Genomic DNA, 20,115 nt, shown 5'->3' on the forward strand with positions numbered 1-20,115 from the left:
TATGTGAAAAAGACACATGCAACACATGTTTATAGCAGCAGAATTTGCAATTGCAAAGATATGAAAGCATAGTTCCATATCTTTGCATATTTAAGTGCTCATCAACCAACCAGAGGATAAAGAAAATGTGGTGTATGTACATCATGGAATACTACTCAGCCATAAAGAGGAACAGAATAATGTCTTTTGCAGCAACGTGAATGGAGCTGGAGGCCATTATTCTAAGTGAAGTAGCTCAGGAATGGAAAACCAAATATTGTATGCTCTCACTTATGAATGAGAGCCAAACTATGAGGATGCAAAGGCATAGAACAATATAATAAATTTTGGGGACTTAAGGGGGAAGGTTGGAAGGGAGGTGAGGGAGAAAAGACTACACGTTGGGTACAGTGTATACTGCCCGGGTGACAGGTGCACTAACATCTCAGAAATCACCACTGAAGAATTTATCTATGTAACCAAAAATCACCTGTACTCCCAAAATAATAAAATAAAATAAAAATTAAAGAAAGAACAATATCTAGAAATGGGTCCAGAATCTTGAAGGTTTATTTAATAATTATTTATTTATTATTATCTAATAATTATTACTTAATATTAAATAATATCCTTTAATTATTAAATTTTAATTAATTATTTAATAATAATTATTGATTAGTAACAATGATTTATTACTGATTATCAAATAATAATACATTATTAACATAAACATGGGGGAGCTTCAGGTATGTTCAAGGCAGAGGAAGGAGACAGTGGGAAGATTAAAGAGAAGGAAAGAGGAAATAAGGATGAGGAGGAAAGGCCTGGCAAGCAGGGGCTTTGGCACAGAGAAAAGCCCCCCAGACCAAACTTCCCATGTGCCCAGGGAGTTTGAAGTCATAGGAAGCTCTGTTGCCCGGCACATCTCATTACAAGTAAACCTTATGCTTCTGGGAAGTATAGCAAGCCATTTAAAATAAATCAAGAGTATTGTATTGTTAATACATTAATCAAACCTGCTAATTTAACAGATTCTCAGTGTGGACTAAAAATGAAGCAAGTGAATCAGCCTTTCATCTATTAGCTCTTCTTCTGTTAGGATCAAAATCTTAGATTCTTCATTTACATCTACAGTAGATCCCAAACTCCATCAGATATGTTCAGACACAGGAGACCGACTGGTTGCTGGTCACAGACACTGGTTTAAGCAATGGAAATCACTCCGATTTGGGCACTGGGGACATGAACACATTGCCATCCAGTTGGTTTGATTAGATCTAGCATACCTGTGCATAAGGATACCGTGTTCTAGAATTTGCAACTATGAAATCTATGAATCGAAGAATGGATTAAAAGCCTGAACTATGCGGGTTTCAGAAATTTGGGACCCCTTCAATAATCTGTTCTGGTTAGTGTACACTCTTCAGGGAGATTAAGAGCTCGGTATGATTTGTTGTCTGTCCTGTGTTTTGCCCATTTATCTTTCAAACCAAATCACTCTTAGTTTCTCAGGTTGACAACTTTCACAGAGTTACAGAAAATAAGTCTTTGAGGAATTTGGAAGAGATGCAGGCAGTCTCATAATGGAACCCTAACATAGGGCTCAGTGTCCAGTTCAGGTATGCTATGAGGTTGAGCTATTTTAACTCAAAACTTATACTTTATTCCAAACTCTTATGTATCCTTTTTCTCTAAAAATGTATAGTTTTCTAGACATGCAGGGTAATTTTTCAAACAGGTCATGAGATTAAAATGTAGTGTGATATCTCAATTTTATAATGAGAGTCAATGGTATTTTCAATATAAAAATAGATTTATCTTATTTTAAAAATATTTATCTTATTGACAACTTTTTGCGGCCCATGTATATTGTGACTTGGGATCTAACTTGAATTTTCTTAAAGAACAACTATTAGCATTTTCTCTAGACATCTTTCATAGTTCCGTTGTCTCATTTTTTATCATTGAAATCTCTCAATTTTACAGTGGCTTCCTGCTGGTTAGAAAGAGAGTGTTGTGTATGGATGATTTGTTTAAGTTCTGTTTATGCTTATTTAACCTTGTTAGCCAAGTTGAAAAATGTAGAAGAGGTGTCAGCCTGGGCATGAGAATTCCCCTATAGAAAATAGAAAAAAAAAAATAAAGAAGCAAATTTTATACTAAGCTATGTTTATGGTTTAAATGGTGAATATGTTTTGATTAAAAACCTATCATTAATCAGAAGAAATGTTGTATTGGGAAGCAGCAACTGGCTAGAGAAATATTTTGATTTCTACTCTGTTGCCCCAAGCAAGACAAAGTGTTTGATCCAGGAGTATTTAAATCTCTATTCTTCTGACTAGGGCCTGTGAGGAAATAATTCAACAAGATAAACCCCCACTCCACAATAGAACAGATAAAGAGGATACTTAATTGATGCTTTTTACTCAATATTTCATCCTTTTCGGGCACATTACATTTAAAAAGGTGAGAGAAGTGATGAGAACATGTGGAAACTTAGCTGTGTGGCTTATATTCCCTGGAGGTCTTAGTTCCATGAAAAGTTCTTTTGAACGACTGATGTGTGCTCCTGGCATCCTCTCATATTCCTTTGTACAGGTAAAACTTTGCTTTCTGAAAAAAAAGACAAGGCCTGGAGAACATGGGTTTTTATAATTTGGTTGTCTACATCTGGAATCTAGGACTGCAGAGGGGGTATAACTGTCAACATTGATTTATTTGGCAATTAAATGCATCCATTAGACCTTATAAAAATTTGGCAAAAGGTTGGACTATAAATACGGCATACTGCATTCTTTGACCTTTGGTGTCTAGGCGATGTTAGTAGCTAATACTATCAAATGACTAGTTTCATTTCAGCAGGCTGTCGTGGAATGAATGAATGTAAATGCACTTGGTTAATGACTATCCGTGGACCTTAACAGAAGTCCCATTACTTTGCCAGGAAATGTAATAGCAAAAGTGAGACAACAGGAGAAAGAGAGAGATAGAGAGAGAAAGAGAGAGAGAGAAAAAGAGAACGGTTGTCCTCATTTCTCCAAACTAACATTTTAAACAAGTATACATTTTCTTTTCAAGTTCACTTTTGTTAAGATGAATAGATAGGAAATAACTGTAGGGCAAAGCATAAAAAAAAATTTTCGGCCTCCTGATTTTCCTAAAGTGACATCATTAATGGTGACACATTGGTGTCTCTGTCTGCACATCCATTAGCCTCTCATCAGGCCATGAGGCAATTTCCTTTGTCTTTCATTATTTGCTTTACATGCCTGCCTTGCTCCATCACTCCTGGAGATCATTTACTACTTCTGGAATTAATAAGAGCTGGAAGTTTGAAGGCTTCTTGTAAATAGCAGTGCCATAGTGGAAGCAGGCAAGGATTCTGGTTTCAATCATTTGTACTTTCTTGGGACAAAACCAGATTTCCTACCTTGTGGGGTAGGAAAATCCCCACATCCTACCACATGAGGATGATTTCAGTCACTTACAGCAGAGAAAAGTCCAGGGATTTTTGTCTATTTGACATTGTCTTAATACTCCGCACACAGGAGAGCAGTTTTGATGTTCTCCTTTTCCTGGTGACGTTTGAAGATCATCTATTACTAGACTGAGCTCCTTACTGTTTGGAATTTGTCTCTGCATTTCCTACAAAAGTGGCTTTCAATCCTAACAGCACATTGTAATTACCTGGAAAGGTTTAAAAAAAAGCCCTACTCCTAGAGATTCTGATTCAATTGGTCTGATCTGGAGCCCAGCTTGTGATTTCAGAACATGCCCCAGCTGAGAGCTGAGTGTATCGTGCAGCAAGGTTGCCTATGGTGTCTAGGACAGTTCTCTGTGAAGGGCGAGCAGTCTCCAGGAAATGACAGTTAAGCTGAACTGCATTGATAGACACACGGGTTACATAGTGCCAGATGATTTTGGGTGAGGACATATCGGGACATATTCTCACTGCAAGCATCTTGTGGTGCCTTTGGCAGCTCATCATTTTTGGGTAAACCATAGGAGTCTAAGGGTTTCACCTTCGCTCAGCTGGTGACTCAGTTTGTTTTTGTTTTTGGCTGCCTTTGGGTGTTGTGCCTTAGTTTGTTCATCAGTAAAATGGGGGTAATCAAAGTCTGAGGTTGTATTTCTGTTTGAAGCAAAAACTAGTAAATATTTGCCACAATGAGCTTTGTGTAAAATCATCAAATTACTGCTATGCAAATGCAGATGGAGTTTTGGAAGCAGAAGCAATAGGAATGTGGCTAGAGTCTTGTCGAACAGTAGCTGATCGGTGGTGCTCAGTGGTAACATGGGTGGAACATGATCCTCCTATCAAATCTTGTCATCACGACATTTGCGCCACTGAGGGAATGCCACAGCCTCCACTCACTGAGCATTAAAACTATCACATCTTCTTTGTATTAGCTGAAGGGGCCCTGGCTTCTAGACTTTTCCCATGAACTGGATGTGCTGTTGGCCACAACATCAGTGTGGGGGAATTGTGGTTCCCTGCTCTGACCACCAGCGCCATGGGAGCCCTGTGCACTCTGCTGGCATTACCTGCCCACATCTGCAAGGCTGCTCACACTGAGAGCCCCAGCTATCAGCCTTGGGCCGAGAACCGGGCATGAAGTGGTTACTTGAGATCCTGAGCTGCAGATCCTGGTTTCCTGGGATGAACCCTTTTCTTCCTCTAATTCTTCATCTCTGGTTAGAATTGGAGCTGTACGCTGTGCCTGTGCACATGGACTCCCTACTCCTCTGCCCTTCCTGTATCAGCCTGTGCGTTCCAACCTCTCCTGTGTTCCCTGACCACCTCTACCCTGAAGGTCTATCCAGCAGACCCTATGAGACCAGGATAGGGAGCTTCAAAAGGTAGCCATTGAGAATTTGCCCTAGTCTAGCAGAGGCTTAATGCCCCTTTCTCACATCTGACCTAAGGTCTTAATTGATATTTGGCACTGTTCCATAAATATGTCTCCCTAGAAATGGAAAATAGCTATTTCCCTCTTTTATACTAATTTTGCCATTAATGAAGCAATGGGCCCTCTCATCTTGGAATAAATCACCCCAGTGTTCAGTTTCTCTTAACAGTCTGTGGGTTATCTCTCCTCATCTCCTCTCAGCCTAGAGTGTCAAGCCACACACGGTACCTTCAAAAAAGAGCAATCAAAGACAACTTATTTTGTGGGTAGGAAAATGAGGCACAGAGAGTTTTGGTGACTTGTAACCATAACAAGCGAATGGGACTTGAATTGAAGATTCTTGCCTCCATAGAATGGGGGTAGGCAGAGGTGGTGGACAGGAACAACAATGCAATAGGATGTATACTTAAGAAACGGGCTACAGAGACGAACAGATCTTCATGTTGTTCCAGTTTTCTTATTTATAAAATAACAGAACAAGAATACTTAGCCAATCAAGATGCTGTGTTGATTAAAAGAAATGTATGTGGAAAGGATTGGCATAGAGTTCGGTATCTGTGAGGCGCTCATTAAAAGCATACACACACATGAACACACGTGTGCATGCAAGCATGAAGTTAGTAGCTTTGAGGGGTTCCTTTCCAAGGTGCAGCCATAACCCATAGGTCCTCTGACATAGCTCCTGGTAGAATCTACCTCTGTAGGATCCTTAAGTAGTCATTTATCTCAATGTTGGCCTTCATGCAGGGATGCATGTTCTGGAGAATGACCCGTAGGAACCCCAAGAGGGACTGTCAGGCTAGCAACGGATGCACTTCTGTCCTGCTGCACAACCAGAGGCAGAAGATAATCTAGATGGCAGCTCTAGTCTTTCCATACCTGTGATTCCTGAAATCTATTGAAGTGTAGGGGGTTCAAGAGTATCTGCTTTATTTTAATAAAATGAGGCAATGTTTATAAGTGAGACACAGCCCAGTGACTGGCACGTACTAAGTACCAACACATATTAGCAGTTCTTAGTAGTGGTAGTATTTTTAAATCCAAAGGTAGATTGGGTCAGAGTGCTTCCAGGTGTCCTTTCTCCAGCCTGGGGGCAAATAAGTAGGCTCAAGATTAGGGCCCATCTATAGAAAGTCTGTGCTCACCTACTGGCACCTGTGCCCTATCTATTTGTTTCTTTACTAATTAGTTCATTCAACACACATTTACTGAGCACTGATTGTATGTGTGCTCCTGTACTCGGCACACAAACCTCTGATCTCTGATATTCGTACAGGGCTGTGCCCTTGGCTAACACACGTAGTATTACATCAGGAAACCCCGCTTCTCATCACAGCCTCTCCATATGCCTGCTGGAAAGCTGGAGAGTTAGGGGGAGCTCTGATGATGGCCCTTGCATGCCAGAGTGTGGAATTTGGAGTCAGGCAAGTATGTATTCTTTTTACAGATAAGGAAACAGAGGTCGGAGAGGGGAGTACTTTCTCAAATTCAGAGAGTAATTTAGTGCTGTCTGAGGCTAGAACCTTGTTCCCTGATTAGTTTAGGAAACAAGGGCCCTTTCTACCAGACCAGTTGCCTCTGCATGAGAGTGGGATAACCTCCCGCCATCATCCTAGTCCTTATTGCCCTCCCATCCCTACGTATCCTTTACATAACAGACGAGGTCAACGACCCCTCCTTTACTATTAAATCAATCGGCCATCAATGATATTGAACCTACGAATACACCGACTACGGCGGACTAATCTTCAACTCCTACATACTCCCCCCATTATTCCTTTACGTTTATCTTTACGTTTATCATTACGTCTTTACGTTTTCATCTACAGATAGGTGTTGTTTTCCTTTTGAAGAGCAGCATTTCAAGGTAAAATGAAGTAGCTCTTGAGTAAGTCTGAAACAGTGGCTCTCATCTCTGGCTGTATGAGATCATCTTGAGAGCATCTGAAAAAAAACTGATGTGGGAGCTCCACCCCAGACAATTACAGAAATATTTGTGAGGGTGGAGCTGGGGCCTCCTATTGGTTTTTAAAGCTCCCCAGGTGTTTCTAATAGACACCCAGGGCTCCATAGTCTAATATACAATCAGTCCAATATACAGCATAATATACAGTCAGTGGTCTAGCGGCCAGTGCTTCCAAATTCTAATGCACATTTGAATCATCTAGGGATCTTGTTAAGCTGCAGATACTAATCCAGTGGTTCAAGTGCGGCCCGAGGGTTTTCATTTCCATAAAGCTTCCATGTGGTGTTAGTACTGCCAGTCTCTGGACCACACTTGGAGTAGCAGCTCCAGAAGGCACTCTGGGATTCTAGTCATCCACGTGGTCACTGGCTACTCTAGCCAGAGGCCTGGGAGTCACCTCTCTCCTTCATCCTCTCCTCATCTTCTCCCTTTCAAGCCCTTGGTCATCAGATCTTGTCAGTTCCATCCCACTGCTTCTAGGAGCTCCTCTCCTTTCCTAACGGACTGGCACAATATTTTCCTCCCTGTTCCCCACCATCCACTCACTGCCCTGGCTGTGCTCTTTGCTAGACCGCCTCCTGAAGGCTTTCTTATTCCGTCTTCCCTCTGTCCAAGCTTGTATTTTGATTCTGTAGAAGGCTCTTTCACTCCGTGACCCATCTCTTAAGAGACCACCGCATCCCGGGACCTGTTCTCTCCCTGCACTCTTCCCCTATGACGATTGTATAGGAACAGGGTGTCCCTCTGGTTGTTTCTGCGTTTCCAGCGCCCAGCTGAGCGCCCATCACTCTCCATAAAATACTTGTTGATTTTAACAAACAAAACCCCAACCCTGAAAGAGAAAGGCCAAACAGAGGCCTCAGCTGCATTTCTTCCGATAAAAATGAACATTCCTTCGAGATTATGCATCAGGCTTTAACTTCCCACTCAGAAAAAAAAAAAAAAAAAAGTTGATCAAATTTAACAAAGTAAGTGGTTATTTCCTGTCTGAGTTGAGTAGCTGAATACAGGCTCAAAGCAGGCGACGGGACAGGAATGAGAGGATGGATGCTGGCAGGGGCTTGGAGGTCTGCTTTCAAATCTGGGCTCGTCCCAGCAGGGGGAAAGCCTGGAAGGACCGGGATAGGTTGGGGACTGCCGATGGGGAACCTCTCCGGTCCTGCAGACAGTCGGCAGCGCGGGGAGGCAGGCAGGAGTTGGGAGCGTGAACTAACTTGGCGCGGAGGGAGGTGCCGCACGCCGCACGCCGCAGCCGTTCAGGTTTCGCGTCTTGCGGGCGCCCACATGGGCCGCTGGCTTGCAGAAGGGGGCGGGGGAGAGGGAGGGCAGGTCCGGAGCCAAGCGGGTGGAGGAGGGGGGAGATCGAAGGAAATGAGACAACCTTTTCCTCCCACTGACTCGGGCTCCTGCAGCTTCTGCGGGGCTTGGCGCCGCCGTCCGTGAGCACCCAGGCCGGGACCCCACATCCCCAGGCCAGCCCTGACCCCGGCGGCCCCTCCGCCGGGATTCCTTTCCGAGGTACTGGTGCCGGCCCAAGACCCGGGCAGCGCTTTGTCGTGTCCGCCCCTCAGTGATCAGCTCCGGGTCCCCCTGCTTGGCCCCGCGCGCCCCAAGCGCAGTCCCCGGAAGTGCGCGCCGGGGCCCCAGCAAAGGTAAGAGGCGCCCGAGAGCGCTCCCTGAATTCTGGGGCGCCCGGCATCCCCAGCGGGCTCCGACTTCTCCGAAGCGCCCTCTTTTCGGAAACACCCAGAGCACTTCTGACCTGAAGCAGCTGCTTTGTTCCCAAGTCCCTGCCCAGGTGTTGTAGGCTGGGTCCCACAGGGAACTCTGCTTCCCAGCGCTTTCTTTTTTGCCTCCTCTTCCTCCCACTTTCCTGTTTCTTCTCTCGCCCCCCGCCCCCGCCCCCCGCCCCTGCTTCTTTCTGGATAGAACAACTCTCAACTCCCTGCCTCTGCAGCCCAGCTTCGGAAAGCAGGTCGTTCCCAAATCTAGCGCTTCTCTCCTATGCCTCTGGGAGCTGGGCTGAGCCTGACTGGCTTCGATCCCAAGCCTGCGGGGGGCGGACCTGCCAGAAATGTACGTGCTGCACCGTGGACTATTTACCTGGTTTGTTTCGGAGGTAGCCAACTCGCCGCGCGCATTTGGCGACCCCCAGGACCCCGAAAGCCGAGTGCATCAGGGAGTGAAAGGCTGTTGGCGCCCCCTAAAGTCCCAGTGGGACGCTTTGCTTTTGGAGAGGGGCGCGCAGACAGTCCACGCTGCTCTATCTGGGAGGTCTGCGTGGGGGTCCCCACCCCTCCTATTGAGGGGTAAGGGGAGGTGTTGGCACGCAGTACGGAGCGCGTTGGGGCATGGAGGAAATGAGGATGTCCTGGAAGGAGAGGAGTGCCAACCACATCGTGCTGGCTTGCCATGTTGTTCTTATTAACTGCCTGAGTTCTCATAACAAGCCTGTGTGTAGGGACTCTTACCCCTATTTTACAAACGGGCAAAATGAGATGGGGCCACACAGCTAGCTAGGAAAGGGCCCAGCCAGGATTTGGGTCCTAGCTGGTCTATACCACACACACACTTCAAGTCCAGCCCTACAGAAGATTCTTCTTTTTAGTCTGAGCAAGAACCGTCCCCCCAACTCCCCCGCCCCCCCCACCTCCTTTCTCATAGTACAAGGGACCAGGCTTTTTCCGTTTTGACCTAATACACCTTGATTCTATTCAAACCCAAACTACTTATTATCTACTGTCCTCTGAGTTCAGCGGCAAGCACTGAGGTTTCACCTTTGAATCTTATTAATTCATCCCCTTCTTGTCATCCAGTCTGTCACGAAATGTGTAATACTGTTCAGAAGGCTGGCTTGAATCTCCTTTCCATAAAGGCAGTCAAGCGCAGTGGCTAAGAGCCCAGGCCCTGGAGTGAGACCACCAGCTTGAATCCTGGCTGGGGCCTTCCTGTACCTTTCTGTAGCTGGATTTCCTCATCTGTAAAGCAGGGATGCTAGGCCTTAAAGTAATGGTTTTCAATGGAATTTTGGTTTTACTTCCCAAGTGACATCCAGCAATGTCTGGAGACATATTTGGCTGTCATCATGTAAGTAGAAGAGGATCTTATTCATCTGGTGGGTAGAGGCCAGGGATGCTGCCAAATCCTGTATTGCACAAGACATCTCCCCACTCCCCCACTCCGCTTCCAAGATTTAAGAATTATCTAGCCTAAAATGTTAATAGTGCTGAGGTTGAGAAGCCCAGGTTTAATGTTTCACTTCATGAAGAGTGCCATTATTTCCAGCTCTCATCCTTTTATCTGCTCTAGTTTGGCTGATTATACCAGTCTCTGTCCCAGTCTTTCCCTCCATTCCAGTGCCGGAATTCTGTTGCCAAATCCACAGCAGGTCATGCTGCTATATTGCCTTAGCACCCTTGTTGGTCCCCTATTGCTAGCAGAAGGGATGGGAATTGGGAATCTGCAGGTGTTTTACAAGCACTGAAGGTAATTCTTCTGCATGTTAAAGTTTGAAAATCACTGTCTTTACAGAATAAAATGTAACCCCCGACCTTGTACACATGGCTCTTCACAACTGGCCTCACCTTATGCCACTTCCTCAATGTTCCTGACATTCCCCCAACCCACTATTCTTTTGGTATTCTAGGTCCTGACTTTTTGGAATGCCCTTCTTCCTCCTTGGCTGGCAATCAATCTTTGAGACTAGAAGTTAAGTCTCCTTTTGGGTGAAGCATCATTCTTCAGTTCCTACAGACCATTTTGTTGCTCCCTGCCCTGCCCCAGGTTGGGGGAAAGCCTCAGCCTCAGCCTCAGCCTCAGCCTCAGCCTCCCCTCTCCCCTCCTTTTTTTAAAAAAATAAATATGTATCTCTTACAGTATTTTGTTTATCTCTCCCCTGGTCTTACATACTTAGAATCTAGCTTAGTGCCGTCGATGCTCACAGTGATGGTTTCAGGCTTTGGCGTCAGGCTTCTTGCGTTCAAATCTCAGTTCTGCCGCTTATTAACTCTGTTAAAAGTTAATTACTTGACCTTGGTCAAGTTGAGTCAGTCTCTCAAAGTCTTCTTGGTAAGAAGAAATAGCGTACCTTCTCTGCAGACTAGTATGACTAACTAATGGAATAATAATCATTCATCTTAATACTGAGTGCCTACCTAATTCCAGGACATGGTTCAAGTTTAGCATTTTATACATTTTTACTCATTTAAAACCTATAATGTCCTTTACAGTTACTACTGGTATTGCCCTATTTTCCAGACAAAGAAACAGAGGCACAGAGAGGCTAAGCACTTTGCCCAGAGTCATGGAGCTAATGAGCGGTAGGGCCAAGATTCACGCACACGTCAGGATTTCAAAACACATACTCTTTACACTATGCGGGTAAAGGGCTTAGCCCAGTGCTTGGCATATAATAAGTGCTCAGTTAATGTGAGATAAGGTTTGCTAAGTGCATTAATGAGAGCCTAAGTCCATTGGGTTTTCCACCTGCATCATGCTTGTGATTTAAGACTACGCCATTATTTTTACAACTCTTGCTCCTTTCCTTGCCTCCTGGCCCTGCCCCCAGCCACAGAGGGGCAGGACATTGGGGTTAGTTCCTAGCACCACTGATCTTGATGCTAAATTGAGCCTATGTACATAGTCAGGGCTAGAAGAGGATTAACTTTTTTGGGATGGGGGGATGGAGTCAACACACACCTGCCTGGAGGAGAGAGGTGCAGACTTGGGGTCAAAAACTCTGTGACTCCAGCTTTGTCTTTACTGTGCATGTGCCCTTTGCAGTGTGCACCTAGCATATAAATATTGGTGAAACCAATTGATGAATGAGGGATGGATGAATAAATGCCACCAGCTGAGTCTCCCACATTATACTTGATCAGATGCAAAGTACACCTTCTCTCCATGTATTGTAAGGCTCATTTATCTATTGAAGGTAAAACTGGCTAAGGGAATTTAATGACCCATATGGGGTGTTGGAGAAGCAGATTTGGAGCCACTCACTTACCCTCTGGGTAAGTTGTGTTTGACACTGGATACTTGGTTACAACTGATCACTAAACTAACTTGGAATCTTCTATTGCTTCTAATGCAGCCTTGGCTTTGAAAACCGAGCCCACTTGCTAGTCCCTGGGCCACTTGCTCTGTGGGCTAGACTGCCTTACACAAATACCTGCACATTTGTGTACTCTGGCTTCCTCCACAGCTGTCCTGCACAGCTGTAATCCCCCTGAGTTTGCTTGTTTTGGCAGGTTCTCTCCAAAACTTCAGTGGGATGAGGTCACCTAACCTGGCATGTGTAAAGCCTTGTGGGTTTTTTAGGGGCCAGGGAAACATTCTAGTAAGTGCTGCTTTTGAGGGTGGAGTAGGGTGAGAACTTTCCTATCCATTGACATCCAAGACTCTTCAGATCCCCATGGTGAGGTCCTCAAACCCCTTGGCTGGTCCCTGGCCTGTTAGGAACAGGGCCATCGCCTGAGCTCCGCCTCCTGTCAGATCAGTGGCTACATTAGATTCTCATAGGAGCATGAACCCTATTGCAAACCGCATGTGTGAAGGTTCTAGTTTGTGCACTCCTTATGAGAATCTAATGTTTGGTGATCTGAGGTGGAACAGTTTCATCCTGAAACCATCTCCCCCTATCCGTGGAAAAATTGTCTTCTAGGAAACTGGTCCCTGGAACCAAAAAGGTTGGGAACCGCTGCCCTATAGCACTGCCTTCCCTTTCCCACACCAGACTCATACTGTCTCCTGGCATTATCCCCTCTCCTAGGTCACTAGCTGGCTGACCTGAGAGACAAATTCCTGTAGGATATTAATGACTTGAATAAAAGTTAGACCCAAGATCTTTGGGCATCACTTGTATTTATACTGAGGCTTTTATAGCTTGGCACAGAAGATAAACTAGCCCAGGGTAGAAAGGTCAGGGGGATGTCAGGCTTGGTGCCAGGTCTTGAGGCCTCTGATGTCACACTTCGTTGGCTGCCACTTTGGGTAGCACCTCTTAAGTGACCTGCAGCAGACTTTCTAATGAAGCTGGCCCCTGCTTTGTGTCTCTAGTTCTAGGGAGATACACTTTGCCCCGTTTACGTCTTGAGCTGTATTCTCTGCGAAATGCACTCTGTTGTTTGACTCTGTGTGAAACCCTGTTTAGTGCTGTAAAGGGCATTTGGTTTCAGACTAGAGTGGTGGCAGAACCTTGAGGTATTAGTGTGGACTTGGAATACACGTGCAATACGTAGCTCTGTGCAGGTGCCAGAGACACAAAGATGAAGACCTGGTTTGTACCATTAAGATTGCAGTCCATGACATATGATGGACATGTGAATAGATCATCAGAATGTGTTAAATAGAATAAGAGATCTGAGCAGAGAACTGGGAGCTCAAAGGAACCAGCACCATCTCTGCTAGAAGAGTTAGGAAAGGCATCAGAGAGAAGAGGATGTTTGAGCTCCCGTGTAAGCGGGAGCTTGGCGGGTTTGAAGGGACTGGTGATTAAAGAGCATTACAGATAGGAAACAGCATGTGTAAGAGTCAAGAAAGAGCCTGGAAGACATGTAGGCATATGGTGGGGACTGGAGGGCAGAGATGGGCCTGGGGACGTGACTTTGACATTTTACCAGTGCAGGAGTCTGTCTCTGTACTGTTTTGAGACAATGGAGTGGGCATTTAAAGCTCAGGTGTGCTGAGCTCTTTGAATAGGGGCTCTGCCTCTTATCTCTGCTGGCCTTGTTTCCTCCTGGGGCAGTGGAACCAGAGCCCATGGGTCAGGGAGAGACACTGTCTCTAGTAAGCAAAGAAATCACAATCAAAAACAAAGCTGAGCTGGGAGGTTGTGGGTAGTTGTTTTGTTTTCTTTTCAAAGTCCTAGCTGATGAGCTCTGTGAGTGGCCCCTCCAGAGTCTGGGTTTTACCTTTAGAGCATCCAAAAGTCTGTATGAATTGCTAAGCAATTGCTAAATTTCTCCAGACTTAGAAAGGGATGGAGAAACAGAGGGAAGGAAGGGGAGATGGAGGGGAGAGAGAGAGAGAGAGAGAGATAGAGATAGAGATAGAGATAGAGATTGAGTTTTGATGCTGAAGTCTGTTTCACATAAAATCCAGCCTGTGATCCAGCAGATCAACAGCTATTAGGATTCACACATTTCCTGGGAATTGCATTCCTATTTGCAGTCTTTCTTTGAGCCCAAAGCCATTTGCATGTGCTGATTGCATTGAGCTCCCCACAGAGGATGGGTGCATATGCTTATTGATTAGACAATTGGTGTAGGTCCTTCTATAGGTCATCCCCAGGCTTTACTCATTTATTCACCACTTAGTGACCCCCTGGCACATAGGAGGCACTTAGTAAGTGATAGATGAGTGAATGAATGCTCTAGCATGGAAGTCCCATTCCTGGACCTCAAGATGCTCATGGTCTGAAGGAAGAGATAGAAAAGAAAACAGACAACACAGTGTGGTGGATTAGTGCCATGACAGAGAAGATATGAGTAGAGAAGAAGACTCAATCCAGCCAGGGATCAGGGACTGGAGACAGGGAGAAGAATCCTCTCTTCTGGGGACCATCCTTCCTCCAGGGAAGTGGTCCCAGGAGTGGTTCCTAGAGATCAATTATAACCTGGGCTGGGTGCCAGGCACTGTGCTAGGGGCTTTAGCTGACTTAATTGCATGGATCCTGACAAACACCCTCTGAGGTCTGTATTAGAGGAGGAATCAGGGTCACACCCACAACTAAAAGGCAGAGCCAGGATCAGGTCCAGGGCACCAAACTCTAAGCCCTTTATCCCGCTCCAGATAGTCTCCAGAGAGCTGTTATCATCAAAGATACTTTTAGAAAATCTGCTTTCGAAAAAGAAGGTGAAAGAGTGGGCCGCTGTGGTTGGGATAGGAATGGCCATTTCCTCCCCGCTTTTCCCCCTTTCCTTCTCCCCAGCCTGGCATCTGAGGCTGTGCCTGGGGGCAGTGAGACGCTCTTTGTTCTGGGGTTCAAAAACTCTCTTCCTCCTCTTGCCCCCTCTTTGATCACCAAGGCAGCCTGCACTTTGCCCTCCATGATGAGAGGAGGGGGAAGTGCTGCTTAGTAGAGAAGCAACAATAAACTTGCAAGGAAAAGAAGACTTTACAAAACACCTGCTGTAATTTAAGCCTCTCCCCTTTTGCCTTGCCCCCTCCTGCCCTTGTCATTCAGATGGGGCTGGTGGTAGCTGCAGGGAGCAGACTTCAGGGGATCTTGTTTCTGCAAGGGGACTTTGATCAAAAGGGCTGCCTAAAGCTGTCTTTCTCTGGGCACCTCCACAAACACACTCATCTTGTCAAGACAAGACAGGCCATAGCAGCCTATGGGAGGAGACGGGTAGGGCCTGTTACTGGAAGAAGCATTTCTTTCCTGAGTTCCCCCATCCTGAGTGCCACTTGGCCAAGCAACCTCTGACAGTGGCATCCTTCTTTGCTGCACTGAGATGTCGCTATGAACCTGATGGTGGGCGGAATGAACACTGGAGGAGAGTCAGCAATGCCATTTACTTGCTATGAGACCTCGGTCCTTTAATCTCCTAGTGGGTCAGTCACACAGGGCAGGAATGGTTGGCCTGGACATTCTCCAGTGTTAGACCCTGCTGCATGTCAAAAGCAGGGTGCACTGTAGGATCTCGTGGAACTTCAGAAGACAATGACTGGACATTTAGTCTGAAAAAGACACACATGAAAGTAAAAGTGTTCCTGTGGGTGTGCTAATGTGCTCACAGAGACAGCTGGGTGGCCTTGGTGTGTCTGCTCAGCTCAAGCTGCCAACACTTACTGACACCTTCATGTGCCAGGCACAGTTCCAGGCTCTGGAAACAGGGATGAACAAGATACTCTTTGTACCCAAGGAGCTCAGCAATCCAGTGTGGAGACAGATGAGGAAATCAGAGATAGTAATGCAATGTTTTGCTGTCCATCTCTCATTACAGTAAGTTGTCTGAAATCAGGACATATGTCTTGTTGATTCCCAAATCACCAGAGCCTACTGTAAACTGGCCTATGGCAGATGCTCAATCAGTGAATGTTGTACTACCCTAAAGTACCACACTAGAGGCAATCACAGGGTGCTATGTGCACCCACAGGAGGGACACCTAAACTCAGCTTGGAGAGCAGGTGAGTCCAAGACAACATGCATCAAAGAGGCTGAGATGGAGCATCCAGGCTGATGAGAGGAGAAGTGGAGCCTAGGCAGATGGGCCGGTGAGAAGTCCAGCATGTCCAGGTGAGCAAGCCAGGGCTGCTTCAAGAAGGGAAGGCAGATAGGCATGGCTGGGGACAAAGGAAGTCAGCCTGTGAAGGGGCTAGGTAATCACATCTGGATTTGTTAGAGAACTGGAATTTTACTTTGAAGATAGTGGGGAGCTACTGCAGGATTTCACACAGAGGAGAGACTGGGTCAAAGTTTTGTTCTAATACTGTTCTGGCAATAGAGTAAATATTGGAGAAGAATAAGATAGGTGGCAAAAAGACCAGTTAGCATGTTATTGCAGTTTAGGGGATGAAAAAGCCTGGGATTTGGAGTCAGATACATCTCAGCCTCCTTCCCAGCCACATTCCCTGTAACTTGGGCTGTTTAGCAAATGTCTCTGAGCCTCCGTCTTATCTGAAAACAGTGGACTCTACTTCCTCCCTTATGGATGGTATGCATGGTAGACAGGGTTACATACAATGAAGTATGTGAAATGTCTACTACAGTGGTTTATTTGTAATTGGCAAGTCATACTAGTGGCCAGTATTATTTTTAATATTGTTGTGACTTACTATCATCTAGGTGAGAAATAATGAGGTTCTAATAAGACACTGGTAATTAGGGTGGAGAATTGGGCAGACTCAAGAAAGCCTTTGGCAATAAAGTTGGCATGATTTGGTGACTGATTGAACAGGGGAGTAAGGGAGGGGCAGGAGTCTAGGACGATTCTGACATTTTGGCCTGGCAACCAGTGGGAAGGATAGTGGGGCTATTCATTAGGAGAGAGAAGGGACAGGGAGGAGGGAGCAGCATTTATAGGAAGGATGATGAACTCAGTTTCACATATATTGAGTTTGAAATATTAAGATAGTCAGGGAGAGATGGCTAGTGGGCAGATGTTTTCTAGGTTTGACATTCCCGAGAAAAGTCTTCAAGATTTACAAGAAAGCTAACATTTTTTTTTTTTTTTAAGAGATAGAGTCTCACTTTGTGACCAGGCTGGCATGCAGCAGCACAATCATAGCTCACTGCAGTCTTGAACTTGAACCCCTGGGCTCAGGTGATCCTCCTGATTCAGCTTCCTGAGTAGCTGGGACTACAGTTATATGCCACTATGTCCAGCTAATTTGTAAAACTTTTTGTAGAGCAGGGTCTCACTATATTGACCAGGCTGGTTTTGAACTTCTGGCCTCAAGTGATCCTCCTGCCTCAGTCCCCCAAAGTGCCAGAATTACAGGCATGAGCTACGGTGCCCGGCCCACAAACAAACTTTAACCAAAGGTAGTGAAGTCATGGCATGGATCAGTTGGTTACGGAGGGTTATGGAGTATGGGAAGAGGAATTATAATAGCTAATGTTTATTGAGTGTGTACTGTATGTTCTAAACACTTTACGTGTATTAATCCTCTCAACAACCATTGTTAGGAAGGACTACTATTGTTTTATCTATTTTACAGCTGAGTAAACCTAGGCACAGAGATGGTAAGTAATTTGCCCAAGGTCACACAGCTATAAGTCATGGACCTAGGATTTTGAGTCAGCTATCAGGATGCCAGGCATGTGCCAGATTGCTTCCGAGAGTGGCGGTACTAGGGCACAACACTGACCTCAGGGAAGGAAGGAGAGAACCCAGTGAAGTCAACAGGGAAGGGGATGTGCAGAAAGGCAGGAGGAAATGGGAGACTGGGATGCGGAAGAGGAGAGTTTCCAGGAGAGGGGGATCAACAGCTTCAAATGATATGGAAGAATGAGAGATCTGAAATGTTCATGGATTTGGAAATTCCAAAGCTATTGACGACTTGGTGAGAGGAGTCTAACAGATGAGAGGAGCTAATGAACAAATGTGAGGTGAGGAAGTGGACATACCAAACTTTAGCAATTGTTTTTAGAGGCTTGTCTATGAAAGTAACATGCAAGAAAAGACAGCAGCTAGAGGTATTAGGTAGAGACAGTGTTTTAAAGATGGAAAAGACCAGCACATTTTTTTTGTTTTTTTTGTTTTGTTTTTTGTTTTGTTTTGTTTTTGAGACAGAGTCTTGCTCTGTCGCCCAGGCTGGAATGCGTGGTGCGATCTTGGCTCACTGCAACCTCTGCCTCCTGGGTTCAAGTGACTCTCCTGCCTCAGCATCCCAAGTAGCTGGGATTACAGACACACACTACTATGCCCGGCTAATTTTTTGTATTTTTAGTAAAGACAGCATTTCACCATGCTGGCCAGGCTGGTCTCGAACTCCTGACTTCGTGGTCTGCCCTCCTTGGCCTCCCAAAGTGCTGGGATTACAGGCATGAGCCACCGTGCCTGCCTGACCAGCACATATTATAGAGTGGTCACAAATGGACTATGCACGCTGGGAGAGGTGTCTCCATGTTTGCTTCCCTTTTCCACACAGATTTCTAATATTTCTCTTCATATTCTGGATGGCTTCCATGTTGATAGTTGGATATCATTAAAGAAATTCTGGACAGGTGTTTCAGGTCTTCAGCTTTTATTAGATGGAGCAGAGAAAATGTCTTTCACAATGCCCAGTGGTGACTTATCACTTGTTGTTAAGTCCAGACCATGTCAAATTCAGGTGCGTTCAGTATATCACCCACTCAATTTGCCTTCAAAGTATTCTTCAATAGAGCATGATGTGCTGAAGCTCCACTTCAGGCATGGGGAATTGGCATCTGCTGTGTAGATACTTGGAGGTAAGGATGGCAGCAGCACCAAGGTTTCAGGAGGAAGGAAGAGGACCTAGACCATAGTGGGGTTATGGGGAGGAGACACCAGCTTTGGACTGGAGAAGAGACACCTGCTTCTCTGAGCAAAGGGAAAGGTAGTTGGGGATGAAGGCAAATATATGAGAGGAGACAGAGAGTTGTTTAGACCTTGTAGGAAATGAAAGGTCCATTATAAGATTTGCCGGAGTGACAACCCTCTGCTTGGAATGACCCTAGAGGATTTGACCACTGCCATTTAAAGTTCTTAATAATGGAAAAATAGGGGCATTTCCTGTGAATTCTTTGTTACCAGGTTTAGAGGCTGCATCCCAGAGCCTCCCAGAAGCCATCCCAGAAGATGTTTTTATCTAGGGGCAAAGACAATCTCTGTTTTCATACTTAAGATTCTTTTGTTCAGACCAGAGGCAGATACCATAGAGGGTTAAAAGCTTGACTTAAACAAGAAATTCAGCTTTGCCTTGGTTCATGTTCATGATGCTGACATCCCTGAGGCTCAGGGCTGGAATTAGAGTTTGGCTGCCAACTTCAAATATTTGCTTTGGTTGAAATGGCATCTTTGCTCTTCTTGGAAACATCTCAGTGAAATGCACACACCTTCACAGAGGGCCTTTATGGAAAGGGCTCTCCCAAAGAGCACCATCCTGAATCCAAAAGGCCACACGGGAAATGGCCTTGGGGTATTTTTCTTTCCCCACACAAAGCAGCAGCTCAGCTGAATTATTTGTTTGATCTTGAGCCTTCAGGTATCAGGAAAAGTAAACAGTGCATCATTCAAGAGTCACATTTCCAGCTTGAAGGTTCCCTGGAGGACAGCTTGAAGGTACTGGAGGACACTGTAGGAGGCAAGGAAGGATCATCCCTGCCGGACCCCTCCCCACTCTCCTCCCAGCCAGGTCTCTCACCTGGATGTGGGCATGTGCAGAGTCCCTTTGGCTGGGTGTGGGTGTGATGGACAGACAGGGCACTCTCCTTAGGGACTCTTTCTTCCATCAGAGGGAAGAAGCTGCAGGTGTTTTGCCCCACTTTTCCTCAGTAGACAAAGAGTGGTGGAAGTTCTTCCCCAGGAAGGTGTGGCTGGGATGCTGTGTGGCTCCCCACAAATGTGGTTCGGTGAAGTTACATAATCCCATACTTGGCTTTATTCCTATTCCATGGGGTCTGAATTTTCTGTCATGAAAAAGGCCTATGTACATGTTCCACACTGATTCCCACAAATGAGTGCACAGGGCTGTATACATGTGTCAGATATCCACATCTAAGCTATCACTGGTGCTTCTGCCCATCCAACCTTCTGGATTGTGGCAGGGTGCAAAAGGGTTTGGGAGGC

General features: G+C 45.5%; 1 protein-coding gene across 3 annotated transcripts in view; it reads left to right on the forward strand.

The window, feature by feature from the left end:
* The window catches only part of EVA1A (eva-1 homolog A, regulator of programmed cell death), a 154,551-nt gene that overhangs the window by 77,660 nt on the left and 56,776 nt on the right, over positions 1-20,115 (forward strand). The window contains exons 1-2 of one of the 3 annotated variants that reach the window (XM_063594588.1): positions 7,129-7,922; positions 8,268-8,507. The exons of 1 other annotated variant lie outside the window; for it this stretch is intronic. The gene's annotated coding sequence lies outside the window, so the exon portion shown is untranslated. Of the gene's footprint in view, positions 1-7,128; positions 8,508-20,115 lie in introns of those variants that run through there. One more of the 3 variants, XM_034953435.3, reaches the window with a different exon arrangement.

Source organism: Pan paniscus, chromosome 12 (assembly GCF_029289425.2).
Source record: "Pan paniscus chromosome 12, NHGRI_mPanPan1-v2.0_pri, whole genome shotgun sequence".
Taxonomy (NCBI): Eukaryota; Metazoa; Chordata; class Mammalia; order Primates; family Hominidae; genus Pan; species Pan paniscus.